We start from the raw sequence: 24,975 nt of genomic DNA, 5'->3' as shown, positions 1-24,975 counted from the left end.
ACGGCCCCCATGCTACCCAGGGCCGCTATCAGGGGGGGTATTAGGGGTACTGATGTGAGAGGCCCGGCCAAACCTAATTGAAAGGGGGGCCCGCAGCTCATGACATTCTTTTGGTGAAAAAAACGGGCCCCATTGCAGGGGCCTGTTTTTTTTCTACCAAAGGCAAGTCGCGGCAGTTTGCCGGGCCCCCCTTTCAATTAGGTTTGGCCGGACCTCTCATCAGTACCCCTAATACCCCCCCTGATGGCGGCCCTGGGTACCATGATATAGTGCTGGACGGAGTACCGTTAACAGGCGGTGCCACGGTAGGGCGGCCCAGAACATTTAGCTGTAGGGGGCCCTGAAATTCCTGCTTACAGGGGGCTGTGTGGCATTACCTACAGGGGGCTGTGTAATTGGGGATTCCGCTCCTACAGGGAGCAAAAAAATACGCTCCTCCACCTCCTCACATACACTTCGCACTGGGAGGAGGAGGAGAATAGAGCGAGCGACGGAAGACACGCCCGTCACTCGGAACACATTCAAGTGATGGCCGTCTATTACCCAGCCCCATAGACCTTGTGGAAGAAAATAAATAAATACAGCAAAAAAACGTAAAAAATATAACAAAAATAAGTAACTGACTTAAAAAATATATTTAATTTGCGACACATTCCCTTTGTCAATTGCTGTGTCTACTGAACTACTACTCCCACTGTGCTCAGTCAGCAAAATTTGTTATTGTAAATGACGCAGGACATCACAGCAGATCAGTGAATAACAGAGAAAACAGGTCTTTACAATTTGACTTCTGGCAGCACTGCAGCATTGCACATCACTACTTGCTTTTGCGTAAGCAGGTGTTTCATGAGCATGGACACGTACACATACATGCACTATAACGTACCTGCTCCATCCTATTTACCCAAGTGGAGGCAACTACTGGGGCAAATATGCTCCTACAGGGTAGGCCATCGGCCTGTGGGGAGGCAGATGTCTGGCTTCATGGAAATCTGATATGTGGACCCTGCAACCAAGAATGAAAAAATAAAGATACAAAACATTTTAATTGGGTGTTAAATGGTCTCACCTATGACTACACTAAAAATGGCAAACCCCCGACTCACGAAGAGTCAACCTTCAGCACTCAGGAGAGGAAAAACCACTGTGGAGGAAACCTCGAGGGAACTAAAGCCCCATGTACACAACAATATTTTCATCTATCCCGAAATACAGACTGTAAATACGGATAAGTAGGCATCTGTATTTCATCCATATATACGGAGGGGTGTCCGTAAATACAGTCCGTATTGCATCCGTATATACGGATCCGTACAAAAGGAGGGAGGTTTCAAATGATGTCATCAACATGTTGCCTAGCAATTCTTCCGTAAATACGGACGGTATATGGATGAACATCAGCAGCCGTCCGTATTTACGGAAGCTCCCATAGACTTCTATGAAAGAGTCTTTGCCGTAATTACTGACAAGAATAGGACAGGTTCTATCATTTTTTTCAGCACGGATACCCATCAATAAAAATACTGAAAGGTGTCCGTCAATAGAATTGAATGGGTCCGTAATTACTGTCATTAATTACTGTCCGTAATTACTGATGAAAAATACTGTGGTGTGCATGGGGCCATGCACACGGCCGTGTCCGTAATCACGGCCCGCGAAGTACAAAGTATTGGAGCACGGCCCGTAGAGAATGAAAAGTAGGACATGCTCCATATTTCCCGGCACGGTTCTACAGCACGGACACCCTTCCGTAGCGATACGGAAAGGTGTCTGTGGCCAATAGAACCGGGGGGTCTGTAATTGCAGACCGTATTGCGGTCCACAATTACAGAGATTTTTCACGGTCGTGTACATGGGGCCTAAGGCTGAGCATTGCCCTTCCCCTGGGCTTAGCAGGTTAATGCACCATAAAATGTAATCTAGGACCTTAAACTCACGGTCATATATATAGTACCTATAAAAAAACATAATTGTATTTATTTTACACTTAAAAAGTATACAAAATACAATAACAATCGATGGATCAAAAACCAGAAAAAAGACACCGGCGTCAGCAGATTATATTACTATGTAACTACCATGAAAACCAAATTTTGACATGGGTATAGGGACATAGGTAATGTATATATATAATAGAATAGAAAATAATGAACTCGAGGCTCTTTATCCGGCTGATAACCTGTATACATATAAATCTCAATGATCGTGTGATTAAAGTAAACCATATAATAAATATCATATGTCAACATATACCCTGTCATATCATTACCTGTAAATGCTAACTGCTGCGCTGCCCCACTGCGCGTTTCGCATCTGCTTCGTCAGGAGGCATGCAGAGTTGGAATTGGGGCTGGCAATTTAAGAGGCCATATAAGCCAATATGAGATCGAAATGCGATCACATGATCAGATGATGACTGCAGCTGGAAATCTAAAATGGTGCATGCGGACTAATGACCCCAAGGCAAAGATGGCTCCTTCGGGTCCCTGCCTTGAACTGTGCATGTCCAAGACCGTTGCAGCATGAGATGGTGCATTGTCATGCATGAAGATAATTTTGCTACGGAAGGCACGGTTCTTCTTTTTGTACCACGGAAGAAAGCGGTCAGTCATAAACTCGACATACTTTGCAGAGGTCATTTTCACACCGTCAGAGACCCTAAAGGGGCCTACCAGCTCTCTCCCGATGATTCCAGCCCAAAACATGACTCCGCCACCTCCTTGCTGACGTCGCAGCCTTGTTGGGACATGGTGGCCATTCACCAACCATCCACTACTCCATCCATCTGGACCATCCAGGGTTGCACGGCACTCATCAGTAAACAACACGGTTTGAAAATTAGTCTTCATGTATTTCTGAGCCCACTGCAACCATTTCTGCTTGTGAGCATTGTTTAGGGGTGGCCGAATAATAGCTTTATGCACACTTGCAAACCTCTGGAGGATCCTACACCTTGAGGTTCGCGGGACTCCAGAGGCACCAGCGGCTTCAAATACCTGTTTGCTGCTTTGCAATGGCATTTTAGCAGCTGCTCTCCTAATCCTATTAATTTGTCTGGCAGAAACCTTCCTCATTATGCCTTTATCTGAACGAACCAGTCTGTGCTCTGAATCAGCCACAAATCTTTTCACAGTACGATGATCACGCTTAAGTTTTCTTGAAATATCCAATGTTTTCATACCTTGTCCAAGGTATTGCAGTATTTCATGCTTTTCGGCAGCAGAGAGATCCTTTTTCTTTCCCATATTGCTTGAAACCTGTGGCCTGCTTAATAATGTGGAACGTCCTTCTTAAGTAGTTTTCCTTTGATTGGGCACACCTGGAAAACTAATTATCACAGGTGTCTGAGATTGATTACAATGATCCAAAGAGCCCTAAGACACAATACCATCCATGAGTTTAATTGAAAAACTAATAATTAAATGTTTATGACGCTTAAATCCAATGTGCATAATAATTTGGAACACGGTGTATTGAGATTTTTTGTGTGGAAAAGTAGTAAGTATAACAATTTTAAAATATATCATACTCACCTCCCCTGGTCTACCAAAGCGACGCTTTACTGCTCCCACGTCTGGTCTCTATGGTGCCCACTTCCTGGGATGATGTTTCGTCCCATGTAAACGATGCAGAGAATTAGGGTAATTTCACACGGGGCGGATACGCTGCGTAAAGGTACACAGCTTATCCGCCCCGGTGGCTGCAGGGAATTCCGGGCAAACAATTGCACCAAATTGTGGTGCAGTTTTTCGCCCGGAATGTCCGCTGCGGAAAACTGCAGCATTAGCTAGCCTCCAGGAGACCGCTGCAGCCTGTGAATGGCTGCAGCAGCGGTCACATGGGATGAAACGTCATCCCAGGAGGCCGGTCTGAATGACGTCAGAGGGCCAGCCACCTGGGATGACGTTTAATCCCATGTGACCGCCGCTACAGCCTGTTCTTGGCTGCAGCGGTCACATGGGATGAAACGTCATCCCAGGAGGCTGGTGCAAAGGATCTGCCAGACGCAGCTTCTGTGTCGACGCCCGTGGTTAATCAGTCTGCACCTGCTCTTAAGTCTGATAGAGTGACTCGATCTGCTACCACTCAGGCTGGGAGGCTGAGGAGTGGGAGAGCCTATCACGGCCTGGCCAGACGGTTCTAGCTTCCGCCCTCGGTCTATTTATACCTTCATTTCCTGCTTGTCTCTGCCTGTGATTCTTTCCTGTTTCCTGGCTCTGCTGCTCCTGCTATCATTATTGACCTTGCTTCATTTTTGACCCTGGCTTTACTGACTACGCTCCTGCTCTGCGTTTGGTACCTCGTACACTCCTGGTTTTACTCGGCTCGTTCACTACTCTTGTTGCTCACGGTCTTGCCGTGGGCAACTGCCCCATTTCCCTTAGCTTCTGTGTACCCTTGTCTGATTGTCTGTCATGCACATATTGAGTGTAGGGACCGTTGCTCAGTTGTACGCCGTCGCCTAGGACGGGCCGTGCAAGTAGGCAGGGACTGAGTGACGGGTAGATTAGGGCTCACCTGTCTGTCTCCCTACCCCGTCATTACAGCTGGCCTGAAGAACTTCAGTGGTAAGTATAAGGTATAGTATGTGTTTCTTTTGTCATAAGTTGCGATTTTTTTGCGGTGTAATCACTGCGATTTCGCCGCAGAAGTCGCAACAAATGACTATTTGTTTAAAGTAGAGAAAAAAAGAGTCCATTGCTATCTCCTTTTTTGACAGAGGAGGTTTTTAGATGTACATATTTGAGTAGATATATTTCTAATCCTGGTATAAAGATCATGTGATTTTCTCATGCTATGTATACTCTCTGTACCTGTTATGATAGTGTACATTCTAATGGTGATCCAGATATAGACCTGTTTCTTAGATTTTCTGTTTTGTCTACAATTAATAAATTTTCTATTTTGTCATAAATGGTAGCAATGGACTCTTTTTTTCTCTAGTTTATATATATATATTCCTGTTGGAGTCTCCATCTCTATCAACTTATGTAGGTGGTTGATACCTATAATTCCCACCTAAGTATTCATGTGTCCTGTGAGACTTTTTTGTCTAATTAAATGACTATTTGTTGTGGGTTTTAGAACCCCATCAAATTGAATGGGGAAAACCAGCAAAAGAATACCGGTGATTCCGCAATCACAATTGACATGCTTCGGCTTAAAAAAAACGCACCACTTAATGCTGTTAGACAAGATACTGTAAACATGTCGCTCAAAATTGGAGAAGGCCGTCACTTTCAATTACAGCAGTAAAAAAATCGCATGAATAAAATTTTGGTTTACGAAAAACTTAATGCCGTTAGACAAAATACTGTAGCACAATTTGATAAGATTTGGTCCCCATGGCTGCGAACTATGGCGGTCCCAAGCCTTTCTTATTATTTAGCAATATGATGTTCTCTGTGTGTGGTGGAGGCAGTGGCGTAACTACTGCGGTAGCAGCCGTAGCGGTACCTACGGGGCCTGCGGCTTGAGGGGGCCCGTGCCGCCAGCCGACACGCGCTCCCCATATGCCCGGGGGCGCCGCTTGTAGCTGTTATGGCTGCTACAGTGGTAGCGCCGCTACTATGGGGCCCGCGCCGCCGAGCCTCCAACAAATATGGGCCAGGTGACACAGGCCCTCTCATGCCCGTAGGAGTCGCTAGCACCGGGGCCCCGGTGCTAGTGACAGCCAAATACATGCATTTGCGCTGATTGGCCCGACCATTCAGCGTCTTACAATGATGCTGATTGGCTAGCGGCGTGATGACGTAATCGCGCCGCTTCCGTGCTTGAAAGGCGCTGATTGACAGGGCAAGTCATTCTGTCCCGCCAATCAGCGTCATTGGACGACGCTCGTTCAGCTCCAACAGACCTGCTCAGAAGAGAGCAGGTCTGCATAGCCAGCGGACTGCGCGCGAACGGGATCATGTGAGTATGTATAGTTTTTAGTTTTTTTCTCATAAAACTGTGAGTGGCATTATCTATAGTGGAGGCTCTATCTATAGGGGGGTCGTCTAAATGTGGGCCACTATATAAAGGGGGGGTCTATATGTGGGGATTTGGGGCACTAGCTACAGGGGTGGTCTGTATGTGGGGATGTGGGGCACAATCTACAATGGGGGTCTATATGTGGGGATGTGAGCCACTATATACAGGGGTGTCTATATGTGGGCCACTATCTCCAGGGGGTGGGGATGTGGGGCGCGATCTACAGGGAAGTCTATATGTGGGGCACTATATACAGGGGGAGCTATATGTGAGACACTACAGGGTTGGGCTATATGTAGAGCACTATCTATAGGGGAGATATTTTTAGGGCACTTTCTATAGGGTGGGCTATATGTGGGACACTATATACAGGGTGTCTATATGTAGGGCACTGTTTACAGGAGTGGGCTATATGTGGGACACTATATACAGGGGGAGCTATATGTGAGACTATCTACAGAGGTGGGCTATACGTAGAGCACTGTCTATAGGGGAAGCTATATGTAGGGCAGCACGGTGGCTCAGTGGTTAGCACTATTGCCTTGCAGTTCTGGAGTCCATATGTGGGCACTATCTACAGATGGCTGTATGTGGGACACTATCTACAGAGGGCTGTATGTGGGACACTATCTACAGAGGGCTGTATGTGGGACACTATCTACAGGGGTTTCTATGTACGTCACTACAGAGGCTCTATGGGATCACTATCTACAGGGGGCTATGGGGGCACTATCTACAGGGGGCACGGTGTGTGTGTGTCTGTGTGTGTGTATGTGTGTGTGTGTGTGTGTGTGTGTGTGACAGTATATGGTACTATTATAATCAGGGACAAAGTGTATGGCGCTATTATAGTTAGAGGTGCTGTGTATGGTGCTTTATTATATTTAGAGGTGTTGAGAATTTTAACTTCGTTTATAGGTGCAGAAATGTTTTAAAAGTGGGAATGTAATGGCAGGAAGGAGGTGAAGGGAAAGTGAGCCCTAATCTACCCACCGCCCTGTCCCTGCCTACTTGCAACGACCCGCCCTAGGCGACGAGGTACAACTGGGCGGCGGTCCCTACGCTGGCTAAGTGCACAGGAAGACAAACAGGGAACACGCAAGGGAAGGGGCAGTAGCCACGGAACGCCACGAGGAAACGGGGCGGCGAACGAACAGTCAGGACCAGGACGAAGTGAGTACACCCGAGCGGACACGGAGACAGAAGCAAGCCAGGGCAAGCAAAGCAGGTCAAGCAGAACTGCAGCAAGGCAGAAGCACGGCAGAAGCAGGCTGGAGCAAGCAGCAGTGGGGCCAGGAATCCAAAAGAATTACAAGCACTGAGGGAGAGCACAGGGCAGGTAATAAAGGGCAAGGGGCGGAGCTAACTCCGAGAGACCAGGCCGCGATAGGCTCTCCCACTCCTGAGCCTGCCACCCTGGTTGGTGGGAGAAGGTGTCAGTCGAACAGGTCTGGCCTCAGGTGTGGATTGATTAATCCCAGGAGTGTAGCTAGATGAAGTACCTGGCAGATCCCTAACAGTACTCCCCCTTTTATGAGGGGCCACCGGACCCTTACTAAGGGGACCCGGTTTAGTGGGGAAGAGGAGGTGGAACCTCCTGATCAATACCCCAGCGTGAACATCACGGGCAGGTACCCAAGTCCTCTCCTCCGGCCCGTATCCTCTCCAATGGACCAGGTACTGGAGGGAGCCCTGGACCATCCTACTGTCCATAATCTTGGCCACCTCGAATTCCACCCCCTCAGGGGTGAGAACGGGAACAGGAGGTATCCTCGAGGGGGACCAGGACGGGGAGCAGCGTTTAAGGAGGGAGGCATGGAAGACGTCATGTATGCGAAAGGATGGGGGGAGCTCCAGACGGAAGGATACAGGGTTGAGGACTTCAATGATCTTATAAGGTCCAATAAATCGGGGAGCAAACTTCCTGGACGGGACCTTAAGGCGCAAGTTCCTGGACGACAACCAGACCAAATCCCCGACGACAAACCGGGGGTTAGCAGAACGTCTACTATCCGCCTGAATCTTTTGTGCGCTCTGGGACGCCTCTAGGTTCTTCTGAACCTGGGCCCAGACAGTGCACAGTTCCCGATGAACCTCCTCTACCTCAGGATTATTGGAACAACCAGGGGAGACGGAGGAGAACCTAGGGTTAAACCCGAAATTACAGAAAAACGGGGAGACCCCTGACGAGTTACTGACCCGGTTATTCAGGGAAAATTCAGCAAGGGGAAGGAATGAGACCCAATCGAATTGACAGTCAGAGATGAAACACCTTAAATATTGTTCCAGGGATTGGTTGGTCCTTTCCGTTTGGCCATTGGTTTCGGGATGGAAGGCGGAGGAGAAGGACAGATCAATCTCCAACTTTTTACAAAAAGCTCTCCAAAATAAGGAAACAAATTGTACCCCTCTGTCAGAAACGATATTGACTGGGGCCCCATGGAGACGCAGGATGTGTTTCACAAACAAAGAAGCTAACGTCTTGGCGTTAGGTAGCTTCTTAAGGGGCACAAAGTGGCACATCTTGCTGAAGCGGTCGACTACCACCCACACCACCGACTTGCCCTGAGATGGAGGCAAATCGGTGATAAAATCCATGGAGATATGGGTCCAAGGTCTCTGGGGAATGGGCAAGGAACGTAGTAGGCCCGCAGGTCGGGACCTAGGGGTTTTGGACCTAGCGCAAACCTCACAAGCGGCGACGTAAGCCCTAACATCTTTAGGCAACCCAGGCCACCAATAGTTTCTGGTAATGAGGTGTTTGGTGCCCAAGATGCCAGGATGACCAGATAGAGCGGAGTCATGGTTTTCCCTGAGTACCCTCAGCCGGTATTGCAGGGGAACAAACAGTTTGTCCCCAGGGACGTTCCCGGGAGCTGCACCCTGATCAGCCGCGATATCAGAAGCTAAATCAGAATCCGTGGCAGAGACGATTATACCAGGGGGTAAAATACAAGCGGGATCCTTCTCGGAAGGAGGATTGGCCATGAAACTACGTGACAGAGCGTCAGCCTTAATATTCTTGGACCCAGCCCTATAGGTAACCAAGAAATTAAATCTGGTAAAGAATAGTGCCCACCGAGCTTGTCTAGGATTAAGCCTCCGGGCCGATTCTAGGAAAACCAGATTCTTGTGATCCGTAAGGACCGTTACCTGGTGTCTGGCCCCCTCCAGGAAGTGCCGCCACTCCTCAAAAGCCCATTTAATGGCTAGAAGTTCGCGGTTGCCAATATCATAGTTACTCTCCGTGGGCGAAAACTTCCTAGAGAAGTAAGCACAGGGGCGGAGATGGGTGAGGGAGCTGGTACCCTGGGACAGGACGGCCCCCACTCCCACCTCGGAAGCGTCAACCTCCACAATAAATGGCTCCTCTTGGTTGGGCTGAATCAGCACAGGGGCCGAGATAAAGCACTTCTTGAGAGTCTCAAAGGCCTGGACGGCCTCAGGGGGCCAATGGAGGACATCGGCACCCTTGCGGGTAAGGTCCGTAAGAGGCTTAGCGACGACCGAGAAGTTGGCAATAAATCTCCTGTAATAGTTGGCGAACCCTAAAAAACACTGTAACGCCTTAAGGGAGGCAGGTTGGACCCATTCCGCCACAGCTTGAACCTTGGCAGGGTCCATGCGGAATTCATGAGGAGTGAGGATTTGCCCTAAAAATGGTATCTCCTGTACCCCAAAGACACATTTTTCAGTCTTAGCAAACAGATTATTCTCCCGAAGGACCTGGAGCACCTTCCTGACATGCTCCACGTGGGAGGACCAGTCCTTGGAAAACACCAGTATGTCATCAAGGTACACAACAAGAAAATTACCCAGGTACTCTCTCAGGATTTCATTAATAAAATTCTGGAAGACAGCAGGGGCATTACACAGGCCTCCTTAGAAAACACATCGGCGAAGTCCTGAACAAACTCAGGAAGTGTGTTTACCTCCTCCCGGGGAGAAATAGAGTTAACAGAAAGACATGACATCAGACATTCATTACCCCATTTGGTGAGATCCCCAGTATTCCAATCAAATGTGGGATTATGCAACTGCAACCAGGGAAGGCCTAAAACCAGATCAGACGATAATCCCTGCATCACCAGTACAGAGCACTGCTCCAAATGCATGGAGCCAACCAGGAGTTCAAAAACAGGAGTATGCTGAGTAAAATAACCATTAGCAAGGGGTGTTGAGTCGATTCCTACTACAGGGATAGGATAAGGTAAATCAATACAAGGCATCTTTAGAGACATAGCAAATTCCACAGACATGATATTAGCAGATGAGCCAGAATCCACGAAAGCACTGCCCGTGGCAGACCGGCCAGCAAACGAGACCTGAAAGGGAAGCAAAATTTTATTGCGTTTCACATTAACGGGAAATACCTGTGCGCCCAAGTGACCTCCCCGATGATCACTTAGGCGCGGAAGTTTTCCGGCTTCTTATTCTTGCGCCTGGGACAGGTGTTCAGTAGATGCTTGTCGTCCCCACAGTAGAAGCAGAGACCATTCATTCTGCGAAACTCCCTACGTTGTCGAGGGGACATGGAGGCCCCGAGTTGCATAGGTACCTCCGAGTCCTCCGTGGAGGGGCGAGGAGACGGGACCTCGGGGGGAATCGCAGAAAAGTCAGAGGGGAGCACACTGAAGCGTTCTAGCTGACGTTCCCTGAGACGTCGGTCAAGTCGTACTGCTAGGGCCATAACCTGGTCAAGGGAGTCAGGCGAGGGGTAGCTAACCAGCAGATCCTTCAGGGCGTCAGATAATCCTAACCTAAACTGGCACCTTAGGGCCGGATCGTTCCACTGAGAAGCTACGCACCACTTCCTAAAATCAGAACAGTATTCCTCAACCGGTCTTCTACCCTGACGTAAGGTCACCAGCTGACTCTCGGCTAAAGCAGTCCTGTCAGTCTCGTCGTAAATGAGTCCGAGGGCAGAGAAAAAACGATCAACAGAGGAAAGTTCAGGGGCGTCAGGAGCCAAGGAGAAGGCCCACTCTTGGGGCCCTTCCTGGAGTCGGGATATGATGATACCCACCCGCTGGTTCTCGGAACCTGAGGAGTGGGGCTTTAGGCGGAAATACAGTCTGCAACTCTCCCGGAAGGAGAGAAACGTCTTACGGTCCCCTGAAAACCGGTCAGGTAACTTGAGGTCGGGTTCTAGAGGTGAGGTGAGGGGTACTACTAAAGCAGCGTCACCCTGATTGACCCTTTGGGCCAGGGCCTGGACCTGTAGGGAGAGGCCCTGCATCTGCTGGGTCAGGGTCTCAAGGGGGTCCATGAAAGCGTCAGCGTAGGAGAAATGGTAGACTAGGTAATGGCTTGTAATTATGTAATGGCAGGAAGGAGGTGAAGGGAAAGTGAGCCCTAATCTACCCACCGCCCTGTCCCTGCCTACTTGCAACGACCCGCCCTAGGCGACGAGGTACAACTGGGCGGCGGTCCCTACGCTGGCTAAGTGCACAGGAAGACAAACAGGGAACACGCAAGGGAAGGGGCAGTAGCCACGGAACGCCACGAGGAAACGGGGCGGCGAACGAACAGTCAGGACCAGGATGAAGTGAGTACACCCGAGCGGACACGGAGACAGAAGCAAGCCAGGGCAAGCAAAGCAGGTCAAGCAGAACTGCAGCAAGGCAGAAGCACGGCAGAAGCAGGCTGGAGCAAGCAGCAGTGGGGCCAGGAATCCAAAAGAATTACAAGCACTGAGGGAGAGCACAGGGCAGGTAATAAAGGGCAAGGGGCGGAGCTAACTCCGAGAGACCAGGCCGCGATAGGCTCTCCCACTCCTGAGCCTGCCACCCTGGTTGGTGGGAGAAGGTGTCAGTCGAACAGGTCTGGCCTCAGGTGTGGATTGATTAATCCCAGGAGTGTAGCTAGATGAAGTACCTGGCAGATCCCTAACAGGGAAGCTGAAAACATCTGAGCGGAAAACTGCAGAAATGGGTCATGGCTGGTAGAATTCCATCATAGATGTCTGGACCGGAGGGAAAAGAAAAGAACTAGAATCTGAGACGTCACCGGTGAGTCACTTAATGTTAATGTTTATTCTGCCTCTAATCAGTAATGTAGTCACTGTATGATTTTTTTTGTGAAACAGCATTTCCCAGCATATCCTCACCATTGTTCGGGCCATGCTGGGAGATGTAGTTTTACGCCGTACAAACCTATACGGCAGGGGTTGCACTAAATTGAGCTGTATTTGTTCTGGTGTTGTATATATGTACTGATCTTGGTTCTGATGCTGTATGTAAGTACTGAGCTTGGTTCTGGTGCTGTATATACGTATGAGATTGGTTTTGGTGCTGTATATATGTAATGAGTTTGTTCTGGTGCTGTATATATGTACTGAGCTTGGTTCTGGGGATGTATTTATGTGCTAAGCTTGGTTCTAGTGCTGTATTTATGTACTTAGGTTGGTTCTGGTTCTGTACATATGTACTGAGCTTGGTTCTGGTGCTGTATATATGTCATAGCTTGGTTCTAGTGCTGTATTTATGTACTAATCTTGGTTGTGCTACTGTATTTATGTACTGAGCTTGGTTGTGGTACTGTATATATGTCAGAGCTTGGTTCTGGATCTGTAATTATATAGGATATATTTATAATAACAAAATTGCAGGGCAAATGGAATTGTTCTCAATTTATTGTATATTTAATGAGAATCTGTCAGGTTGTTTTAACCCCTTGAACTGCCACCATGCGGTAATACATGACCTGACAATATTTCCAAACATTCCCCTGTATGTTTTTTTTCAGATGCAGCAAAATCCTTAAAATCCACTTTTAAAACGGTGCACACTATATGTTAATTACTCATTAGAGGGTAATGGGGCGGTTCCGCTATCCTGAAGAGTCAAATTGTCCTGCCTCCAAACCCACCTTTTCATGTTTGAGTGATATCTCCCTGGCTGATACAATTTTCTCGGATGCACCATTGCCTTGTGGCACTATACACAAGTGGGAGGGGGGCTGTGTGGCACTATACACAAGGGGGAGCTGTGTGTCACTTTATACATGGGGGAACTGTATGGAACTATTTACAAGGGGGTGGGCTGTGGCTCTATCTACAGGTGGCTGAGTGTGGCGCAACCTACAGGGGTCTGTGTGTGGCACTTTCTACAAAGGGGGGGCTCTGCTGCACTTTCTACTAAGGGGGGCTGTGTGGCACTATATACTAGGGAGGGGGGCTGTGTGGCACTATATACAGTGGGAGCTGTATAGCGCTATATACAGTGGGGCATTATGCCGATATCTACAGGGGGGCTGTATGGCACTATCTACAAGGTGGAGGTGGGGGCGCTATCTACAAATGGGATATGACACTGTCTATAGGCGGGGCAATATAGCACATTCTACAGGGGGCAATATTTATAAGGGGGGCTGCTCGTGGCACCCGGGGGAGCCCCGGTCAAGAGTTTGCTATGAGGCCCAGTCTTTCCTAGTTACGCCCCTGGGTGGAGGAGTGCTCGGGTCCCTAGCCTTATTCTTTGCTTTGCCTATTATCAAGATTTTGTGATTTGGACTACACCAGGGATGTTTCTATATCCACCCATGTGACTCGCTGAGTTTTTAGGCATATGTTTTTTCTCTGCATGCTTCTTATTCCACGGACACCATGTTCATACTGTTTTAATTTTATCCCGTTCCTTTAAATAATATACCCTGCTGGATATAGTTTATTTGACTTCCTGCGTGAATTCTCAACTTATCATCTCCATATGTAAACTGCTTATTGTCTATCCGAATTCTTTGAAACATTAAAAAATGCACCGCAGGTCAATTTGTGTGCGGAATCTACGCATATCACGTACGCAGCGTGTGGATGAGATTTCTTGAATAGTCATACACTCCTCTGCTACTGTATTATTCTGCAGATTTTCCACAACAAAATACATCGCAGAGAATTTGCAGTATTTGTTCCATGTGTGGACTAGCTCTTGCAGAATTTGTTTGCAGCAAATCCGGTAAATGTCAATGTACACTTAGGTCCTATTCACACGACAAGGTTTCCCGGCCATGTGACAGCCGTTCAAAAAACGTCCGTCACACGGCCGCAGTAGGAACAATAGACCCCAAATGGGGCTACTCACACGACCGATTTTTTGACGGCCCGGGAAGATGGAAAGTATTAAAAATTAAATAATAATTTGACATGTTTTCTTATGTTGGCCACCAGAGGGAGCACTTCCCAAAATTACAGCAAAGTGAATCAGGCAAAGCAGCCTGATTTACAGCTGATGTAAATGTGGGAGGGAGACTCACCCCCTCCCTATTTTTGGCTACAAGCCAGGAAAAGGTGTCTTCAAATTGCTATGCATTGTCCAGCTCAATTTTGGGAGTGTTTTTACAATGACAGCTGGTAAAAGGCTAAGAATGATGAAAGAGGGAAGACCCTGTGGTGAATGACTTTTCAGTTGACAGGTTCGCACGGCATGTATTTGCCGCTGTTTTGGGGGCATTTTACGTGCCGAAAAATGTGTCAAACGCTTGATTAAGCTTCCCATTTACATCCATGGGGTTATTAAAAAACGCATTGCGGAAAAAAATAATTGTCTTGTCAATTCTTTGGCACGTAAAGCAAATATTCCAATAGTCAAGCAGTTTATGGCCAGCAATCCCACCTCATATAATGCCAGAGTTCAAAACTGGACCTACAGAACTAGTGGAACTCCAAACATTTTGGGGCCTTTTGTTAAACATGGGCCTCATAAAAAAAACACTTATCCGGGACTACTGGACCTCTGACGTATTGTACAATACACCCCTCTACAGTACGGTGATAAGCAGAACACGTTTTGAGGCCCTGCTCAAGTTCTTGCATTATAATGACAAATCCCATTGCCCACCACCCCAGGACCTCCATTATGACAGGCTATATAAGATTAGGCCTGTCATCGACCACTATAATATAAAATTTTCCGAAAATTACACCCCTGAAAAAAATATAGCGTTCGATGAATCCCTCGTAAATTTCAAAACGGAGGCTGCACTTCAGGCAATACCTCCCAAACAAAAGGACCCGGCATGGCATAAAAATATACAAGGTGTGTGAGAGCGCCACCGTGTACACACACTGTTTTAAAATGTACGAGGGGAGAGATTCAAAAATTGTACCCCCAGACTGCCCCTCATTTCTTGTTATCAGCGGCAAAATAGTTTGGGACCTTATACACCCTTTACTAGGTCAGGGATATCACCTATACGTGGACAATTTTTATAACAGCATTCCCCTCCTTTTGTCCCTTTCATCCAGATCCACCGTGGCCTGTGGCACCATCCGGAAGAATCAGAACGGCCTCCCCAAAACCCTGCTGGGGCAGAAGTTGCAGAAAGGAGAAAGTAGTGCCGTCTGCAGCGATAATCTGCTCTTTCTTAATTTTAAGGACAAAAGTGATGTACATATATTGTCCACCATTCATAATTCTAGCAGCAGACCTGTTATAGTACGTGGATCCAGCACCCCAACCACCAAGCCTACCTGCATCCTGGACTGTAATCGGTTCATAGGGGGGTGTGGCTTGAACGTTGGGGAGAGCAGACGTGTTCCTGCAGAGCTCTGCCGGATCATCCACAATCTGCCTTCATCTGGTCTCCTCGGTACTGGAGTGGCCTGCCATCATCTCCATCTGATCCCCGCTGCTCTGGGGCACATTTTAACACCGGTTCTGACCGGTTTGGACCATTTTCCAGTTCGGGCCTAGTGGAGAAGCCGAATCCCCGGCCTCGATTTAGACCGGAAGTGCGCGGGCCGCGCTCCCGCCGGACCGGAAGTGCTATTTGCACTAACAGAGGGCACTGGTTTGCTGGACAGTACCCAACAAGGTTAGTGGGATCGCTGGGCACTGTACAGGCTCCCCCTGAAGAGACATCCAGAAGCACGGCAGCCATTTTAGACTCTCCTACAGATTGTATCTTGCGGTCTTCACCACACTCCCACTGTCCTCACATTGCTCCTGCTGGGCACCTGTTGTGTCCTGACATTGCCCCATTTGCTGAACCTGCCCTGTTCCATTCTGTGTTGACGCCTGTCCGACCCCCTCTGCAACTTTCTATATCAGTCACAGGAGCAACGAACATTGATATTGACTGACGGCAATAAAAGCATCAGTATTTTTGTTAAGGGGCATTGCTCCAATTTTTTCAACTGCATCCATAGTGCATTTTACGACTTGACTTGAACATCCTATTGACTTGGGAAGATACAGTTCAATATTTGGTGCTGGATGCACTACCATTAGGGTCTGATTACCTCATTTTTCTTGGCACGTCATGGAAATGCTTGTGATGGCCAGCGTTTGATCTACCTTTGGGAAAGATACAGGGGAATTATGTTATACTAGCAAATACTATCTACAACGTCACAGTGATTGAGCTCTCATATGACAGCGAGAGATAAGTAGATTGTCTAACATGGTGAAAATTGGCAAACAAGAGGGGTGATAATAGCAGGGAAAAAGGGAATGGGAGGAAACCTCCAGCTCACCAGCTTCACACTCCTGTGTTCAATATCGCCCGGATCAGCCGCGACGGCTCACGGCAGGTAACAGTAGCAAAAAAGAGGAATGATCCAGCGATGTGCAGTATAGATGGGGGAAACTCCGTTCCCACTTTATTGGAAAAATAATCACACGGAAGATACAACAAAGTGACAGAAAACACCAGGAGGGTAACAAGGTGGTAGAAATGGCACGAAATGAAGCCTACGCGTTTCAAGCACTGGCTGTGCTCTTAATCATGGCTCAGACAAATGAGCTACTGCAAGGCATGGGGGTAAATGTATCCTGGGAAAATGGGAGGATGTACTTGGAACGTAACAACGCCCTCTAATATGGTAATTTCAGATCCAGGAGACAGGTTCCGTAGGAGGGTATGTATCAAATACAAACTAAATATATCTAGTATAACAAAATGATTCAAAATAAATTGCAAGATTATCACTGCATGTATACGGTTTCAGCCTCCGTGCATACTAGCATCTGTTTCAGCCTATATTCTTAATCATCACAGGTATATCCTGTTGTCCTTATTGAAATTTGGCTACAAGGTGGTTTCTCACATATACATATGTTTTGGCATTATGGGACACAACGAATAAGAGACTCCCATTAAGAAATTTTGCTATCAGCAACAGGAATCAGGAATTCACTGTTTTTTTTTTATTCACGGTTATCTTGTTATACATTTGATGATATCAATATGACACAGGATTTCAATAGATCCAGAGCCGAGAGGGCAGCAGCGGTTTTTGGAGATACCAATTATACTCAGAACCCTGATACAACCCTGCACAGTCATTTCAGAGAACTGGAGAAACTTCTAGCTCATGAAGCACGAGTTTGGTGGGATCTGACTACATTGAGGAATTATATCTCCAAAAATATGATTCCACGAGGATTACGCCTACGAAAAATCCCGACTTTCAAATATTCTATTGAGTTTTCAGAGGAATGGAACACTATTCTATCGGATTGCTCCCTGAAACTCATGAGCCTCATTACTCAACAGGAGGAAATCAAATTGACTGAATTAAATTTGGAGATCGACAGGCTTAAGGAGGAAATCAATAAATCATCCAGCTCACCTGATTTTTCTATCCTAGAATCCAGAACACAAAAACATCTTGATCAATTAGAACAAACCATCATGGACACCAAAAAAAGCAAGTTCCTCAGAGATACAGAGGATTACGCTAAAGGAGAAGTGTTCAACTGGACCAAAAGGGATCATTCTCATAACAGATCTAAATCCATTCTCAAAGATCGTAGAAGACCAAGACAACGTCACAATAGCCAACGTAGAGTTAGCTTCAGCTCTACTGAGCCAGAGACAACAGATGGAGGCGAGGGGACATCAGACACGGATTTACCTAGAGAGTCCGGATCCTATAGACACTCTTTCCCTGCCATACGTGGTCCCCCAAAAAACGGGGGCGGAGGGGGGGCAGGAAGCACAGGAACCGGGGATACCATACTACCACGACGACTACGCAACCAGAGACTCTAATGGACACTACAGATGTCATCAATTTGTCCCAGACACCTCTCTCTCCTATTCAAATAGAAGTACTCGGTCTCGGTCTTAACTTTGCCCCCAATAAAGATTTAGATTTTTTTCAAACACTGTTAGATATCAATAAGTTTATCCGCAACTTGACCATTAAAAGGCACTTTTTATCGGACACTGATGCACCCTCAGCAAACAGTTCCACCTCTTTAGACATAGTTCCATCAGACACTAACATCTATCGTTCGCTCATGTTTAAAGGAACAGTGTCACCACAATTTTTTTTTTAATAGGTTAAAGATGTTAGTGCTTTATTAAAAACGTTTGGATTAATTTGTGTGTTTGTGTGTTACTTTTTTTTATTTTTACACTTTTTCTTCCCTATGGGGGCTGCCATTTATTTTTCCATTTCTGTATGTGTCGATTAACGACACATACAGACATGGAATATGGCAGCTCCAGTCCCATAGGGACTGCGAACGGGGCCCGTTCCATCCACTATCATGTACGCCGCTGTGTGGGAACGGCGCATGCGCCGCTCCCACACAGTTCAATTTGAAATGCGCGCCGTCCGGCGCCATTTTCCTGTGGACCGGAAGTCGCGGCCGGACAGTAATATTACTACTTCCGGTCGCGGCTTCCGGACTTGTGCACATGGAGCAGCGGCAGCAGACGGAGCGGATGGACCGGAGGGAGCGGCGGCGACTGGAGCAGGTAAGTGATTTCTATGTATGTTCGTGTTTCAGTGTGTGTTTACTAGTGTATGTAAACCTACTACACTGTGTGTTAGCTCAAAAAATGGCGACACACAGTGTAGGAGGTTAGACCGTTCAATCCCCTCGTTTATCCCGGCACTAGCCAGGATAAAGGAGGGGGGGATTCTCAGAGCTCACTAGAGCGAGGGATTTTTACCCAATTTTGCAGCATAAAGCAATGTGGTTGCTTTACCACATGCAATGCTGCAATTTTGGGAATGGCTCCATCTAGTGACCAGCAATGGAAAATATTATAAATTAGAATCCAATTGAATCCAATTTATAATATTTTCTGACTCGTGAAAAAAAAATAAAAAATTAGAACAATGTTTAATCACCTACACACTAATTGTTTAACTAAAAAAAAAAAAACATGTTTTGCTGGCAACACATTCCCTTTAACGAACAAGTCACCTTACTCAACCTAGTTGACCTGGCTGAACAGAACACACTGCCTTTAGATTCACTAGCGACCGTATTCCCCACATCCAATCCAACTTATTATCCTGTTCAGTCTAGAACTGACTCGATGGACAAATTTCAGTCCATCATTGAGAGGGAACTGCATAATATTGCCAGTCATAGTCGTAAAATGAAATCACAACAGAATCTTACTATCAGCCAGAAAGATGCGATTAAATCCCTCAAAGACAATAGAGATATTGTTATTCGCATGTCGGACAAAGGGGGTAGTGTCACTGTAATGGATCGCAATATGTACGTTCACCAACTAACAGAGCTATTAAGTGATACCGAAACATATATTAAATTAGATCACAACCCCACCTCTAAATTTCAGAAGCTTCTTGACGTGCTACTCAATAGGGGTCTGGAGGATGGCATTATAACACAAAAACAACTTAATTACTTGTCAGTTAAAAATCCCATCACTCCAATTCTGTATGCATTACCTAAGACCCACAAGGGCATTATCCCCCCACCCATGCGTCCTATTGTCTCAGGCATCGGGTCACTCACAGAGAAACTCTCTGAGTGGCTCGATTTTTTGTTACAACCTCTGGTACAGCGTACCCCTGGACATCTCAGAGATACTAAGGATGTATTACACATCCTTGACAACAAAATATGGGACCTTAATCATTCTTGGTTAAGCTGTGATGTGGTGGCGTTATATACGTCTATACCCCACCACATAGCCATACAAGCTTTAAAACACCATGCAGCAAAATACAGTACATATGATGTCAGGTTACAAACTTTTATGCTTGAAGTATTGTCATTCCTGATGACCCATAATTTTTTCAATTGTGAGGGACAATATTTTCTTCAAAATAGAGGTGTTTCGATGGGTGCTAAATTTTCCCCCTCCATTGCCAATTTGGTCATGGCGTGGTGGGAGGAAACCACCCTTTTTTCTGCCCACAATCCGTTTTTTCAATACATCCACTGGTATGGCAGATACATAGACGACCTCCTGATCATCTGGGAGGGTGATGTATCTGCCATACCTAAGTTTCTTGAATTTATCAATTCCAATTTATTCAATTTGGCATTTACACATATTCATCATCCAGTTAGTATCCACTTTTTGGATTTGACATTAACAGGATTGGTGGGCAAAAGCATTCAAACAGAGATCTTTCACAAACCCATCTCGGGCAACACAATTCTCCACGCTGCTAGCAGTCATCCAAGTCACACCATCTCGTCTATACCTGTAGGTGAACTTACTAGGGCGAAAAGAAACTGCACTACCAACCAAGGTTTCTTGCTGGAACAAGCTAATATCTGTAATAAACTCACAAATAGGGGCTACAAAAGATGGACCCTAGACAGGGCTCAGGCCATTGTTAATCTTAAAGATAGGAAAGATTTACTTTCCATACACCATTCAAATAGGGATGCATCAAAAATTAATAATCTGTCCAAACCGACGTTAGTTTTGCAATATAACAATCAATTTCAAGAAATACGTGACATGGTACATCGGTATATCCCAATATTGTTTGATGATCTGAAATTAGAATCTATACTGAAAAATGGGTACCGCATAGTTTCCCGTCGAGCTCCAACTTTGGGTAATATTCTTTCCCCTTCATACTTGCCATCAAATAGCAAGCCTCCAACTTGGTTACAATATACGGGGTACTACAAATGTGGGTCCCACCCGTGTAAAGTTTGCACTCTTAGTAAAATTACTAAAACCTTTTCAGATTCTAACGAAACAACTAGCTTCCCTATCAAAACCTATATTAATTGTAATAGTGACCATGTTGTCTGCATAGTTGAATGTTCACACTGCAATCTAAAATACGTGGGTTGCACCACAAGGAGATTGAAGGTCAGGATATTAGAACATCTTAGCTACATCAGGACCCCGGCCATTGTCAACATTTCTAATGCGAGTAGGCACTTCATTACCTGTCACAATAGGAACATCGACTCTTTTCAAAAATATGCCATAGAAAAAATTATTAAAACCAACAGGGGAGGTGATCTCAAACACAAATATCTCCCATATGGGGATTAATTTCCTTTCATTCATCATTATTCATCACATTTATATGCAATTCTTTAATTTCAAACTAGCTACTTAAATCTCAACATGAATGTACGGATGGTGTACTATTTATGGCTTTCATTTGCCGACTTCACCATTCCCGCCAAAGAATTATATAATTATATGTTCACATATTTTCATTTATCATGTTTTGTATCATTTCATCCAATTTGCATATTTATTGTTTCATGTTATTTATACTGCAAATTTTTCCCATATGATTTTCCCATTCCTTTGTTCTGACATATTTGTTTATGACTCATGACGCTCTTCAAGCGCCAAATATATGGATACCTTTATTCATTTTTATTTTTATTTTTTTTATTAGTAGTTCATATTATTCACTAGTATATTTTCCCTTTTTTCATTTTTTATTTTTCCGGGGGGTTTCCTTTCAGTTATCTTGCAATTTATTTTGAATCATTTTGTTATACTAGATATATTTAGTTTGTATTTGATACATACCCTCCTACGGAACCTGTCTCCTGGATCTGAAATTACCATATTAGAGGGCGTTATTACGTTACAAGTACATCCTCCCATTTTCCCAGGATACATTTACCCCCATGCCTTGCAGTAGCTCATTTGTCTGAGCCATGATTAAGAGCACAGCCAGTGCTTGAAACGCGTAGGCTTCATTTCGTGCCATTTCTACCACCTTGTTACCCTCCTTAGTGTTTTCTGCCACTTTGTTGTATCTTCCGTGTGATTATTTTTCCAATAAAGTGGAAACAAGAGGGGTGTTTACTCCAAAACAACACAAGAAATCGCAATCCGATATGGATAAATTCCTGACACAAAGATCCCCATCTACTAAGAGAGTACCACCTAAACCTGCACCCATTCTGACTCCGGTGTCGGAGAATATGGAATTCTCGGGGGACAGCTCAGGGGAGGAAGATCCATGGGGAGCTTCCTCGTTTATTCACCTATCGCAGCAAACTATGCAGAAAATAATTGAAAATGCTCTTAAACCAGTTGTCAAAGAATTGAAAGACATTAAATATGAAATGAGACAACTCAATGGCAGGGTCGAACACCTGGAGGAAACTCAGAGTTCGCTCCTCCATCATGGCAAAGCCATGACCGACGCTTTACAAACCTGCCAAACTCACCTGAATAGCCTTCTTACTTATGTCAAAGAGCAGGACAATAGAGGTAGGAGGAATAATCTCCGCTTGAGAGAAGTGCCAGAATCTGTCCCGATTACTGAGATAATGGATACTAACTACAACTGCCATTCTGAAAATGCTATTAAATGCTGAATTAGCTTCATCTCTGGAGATTGAAAGATCCCATAGGGCATTGAGACCAAAGCCTAAAGATGGAGAACCGCTCCGTGATATAATTTGCAGAGTTCTCAATTCCACACATCGAGATGCTGTCCTTAAGAAGTCGAGAGAACTCCAGGATATGACTCATAGTGGTTATAAGATTTCTATCTTCCAAGATATCTCGCCAGTAACTCACAACAAACGGAAACAACTTAAACCTGTAACGGATATTCTTAGGGATATAGCCATCTCCTATCGTTGGCTCTTCTCTTTCGGCTTATCGTTTGTGCTCAATGGAACTCTCAGGCTCATCAATCGTCCGGAAGATCTTCTTCCCATATATGAAGATCTGGGGCTTGATCCGAAGAAACCCTTGTCCTGGCTAATGATCACAGATGTTGCGGGACTCCCGAATTTTCCGGAGGCCATGCCACAGATTACTGCTAAAAATTGCTCCTCACGCAAGAGACTTACCAACCAGTTGGATTGATCACATGCGGAGATCTCCTCCTTCTTCAAAACAGTGCTTGGCAGGTAGTCCTTGAACACCACTTGAACGTTTTTTATGTTAATTCTTTCAATCAAAGTTATAATATATAAATAGTTCTGTAGAGCTGATCCCTGGGAGGAAAATGCTATGATATGTATATCTAACGATGTGCCTCCTATCCATGCTTATATCGACTCATACAATCTATAATATGTTTGCTGTTTAAGTATTAACATGTGTATACTGTGCATGTAATTAATTCTTTCCCCTGATATCTCCCGATATCCGGGCACTTGTTATTTTGCCAACGACCAACTTGGAGTCAATTCATTTTAATACTTGACTCTTGTTTTTCGTGTTTAATAGTTGATTAATTTTGTTAACTTGATCTCTGTTAACTTTATAAGTATTTTATTATTGTATAATGTCCACAGTACATGTTGCTTCCTGGAATGTAAAGGGATTGAACTCGCCCACAAAGCGGTCTAGAATTCTCCAAACTCTCAGATCTCACCACACAGATATAGCGATCTTGCAAGAAACACATTTTGCTTGGGGTAATCTCCCGACTTTACCATGTACATATTTCTCCACATGGTACCAACCTCAGCATCACTCCTCCAAGAAAAGGGGGGTTACGATTGCATTTAAAAAATCTACCCCTTTTTCTTTAATCTCACAACTAAGCAACCTGGAAGGCAGGTTCCTTCTTGATAGGGACGATTGTGAACACACTGGTTACCATAGCTGGCCTATATGCCCCTAATACCCAACAGATTCCATGGATAATTGACACTCTGACACAATTGAAAATCTTTCAATCAGGTATATGTATTATAGGAGGTGATCTTAATCTTACTCTAGAGCCTCTTGTAGATTCCTCTAGTGGACATTCACAACAGTCATTTAGGAGTTTGAAGGCGCTCCATAGAAATTGTCTGACTTCCATTTGAGAGATGTTTGGAGAACCTTTTTTCCATCAACCAAAGATTACACATATTATTCTGCTCCACATCATTCCTACCGAAGAATTGATTATTTCTTTGTTAGGTCTCAACACGTTCCACTAGTAACTTCTTCTACTATTGGTCATATCACAGTCTCTGATCATGCACCAGTTTTCATGAACATGAACATTTTATCACTACCCTGAAAGCCATATACTTGGAAACTCAATGAACTCCTTCTTAACAATGACAAACATAAGCAATGTGTAGCAAAAGTTCGCTAACTTTTAACAGGAAAATGGGCAAGACCAAACCCCGCTGTCCATAGTTTGGGAATCTCATAAGTAGAGATGAGCGAACTTATGAAAAGTTCGGTTCGGCTGGTTCGCCGAATTTCACGAAAAAGTTCGATTCGGACCGAACTAGTTCTGACCGAACCTGTAATTTCCGTGCGCCGAGCATGGTACTGTCCAGGGTGCTGAAAGAGTTAATGGGCTGCACTAACTCTTTCAGCAACCTTGACAGTACCATGCTCGGCGCGCGGAAAATAAAATTTTAATGTAATAAAAAAAATAATAATACGTTCATACTTACATTCCTCCTGTCCGGCCTCCAGCGATGACGTTTCATCCATGTCGCCGCTGCAGCCAATCACAGGCTGTAGTGGCGGTCACGCACGTCACTTGACCGCCTCTGCAGCCAATCACAGGCTGCAGCGGCCTCTGCAGCCAATCACAGGCTGCCGCGGCCTCTCAGCGTCATACACTCCTCAACATCTGCACGCTCCTCTCCTGAAATATTCTGTGCTGCTGTGAACTCTGCTCTTACCATTACGTAGCTCTCAGTCTGTTACCTCTCCTCCACTCCTGTCCTCAATAACACCTTCACATGATTGGCAAGTCACCACCCCGCACAAGATCCGCACGCTCATCTCCTGAAATACTCTGTGTTGCCTTAAACTCTGTGGACAGGTCAGGATCCTGTTTCTTTTAAATGCTGCTGGGGAACCCGCTCGATCCAC

General features: G+C 45.6%; 1 long non-coding RNA gene across 1 annotated transcript in view; it reads right to left on the bottom strand.

Annotated features, from left to right (window-relative positions):
• Positions 1-892: 892 nt before the first annotated feature.
• Positions 893-24,975, bottom strand: part of LOC142735483 (uncharacterized) — a 36,973-nt gene continuing 12,890 nt past the window's right edge. Inside the window, exon 3 of the long non-coding RNA XR_012880546.1 lies at positions 893-1,006. This is a non-coding gene — a long non-coding RNA (uncharacterized LOC142735483). The remainder of the gene's footprint in view (positions 1,007-24,975) is intronic.

The sequence above is a fragment of the Rhinoderma darwinii genome, chromosome 1, assembly GCF_050947455.1.
Source record: "Rhinoderma darwinii isolate aRhiDar2 chromosome 1, aRhiDar2.hap1, whole genome shotgun sequence".
Taxonomy (NCBI): Eukaryota; Metazoa; Chordata; class Amphibia; order Anura; family Rhinodermatidae; genus Rhinoderma; species Rhinoderma darwinii.
Note: the sequence above shows the minus strand (reverse complement) of the source record. Positions and strands in the feature narration are given on the sequence as shown.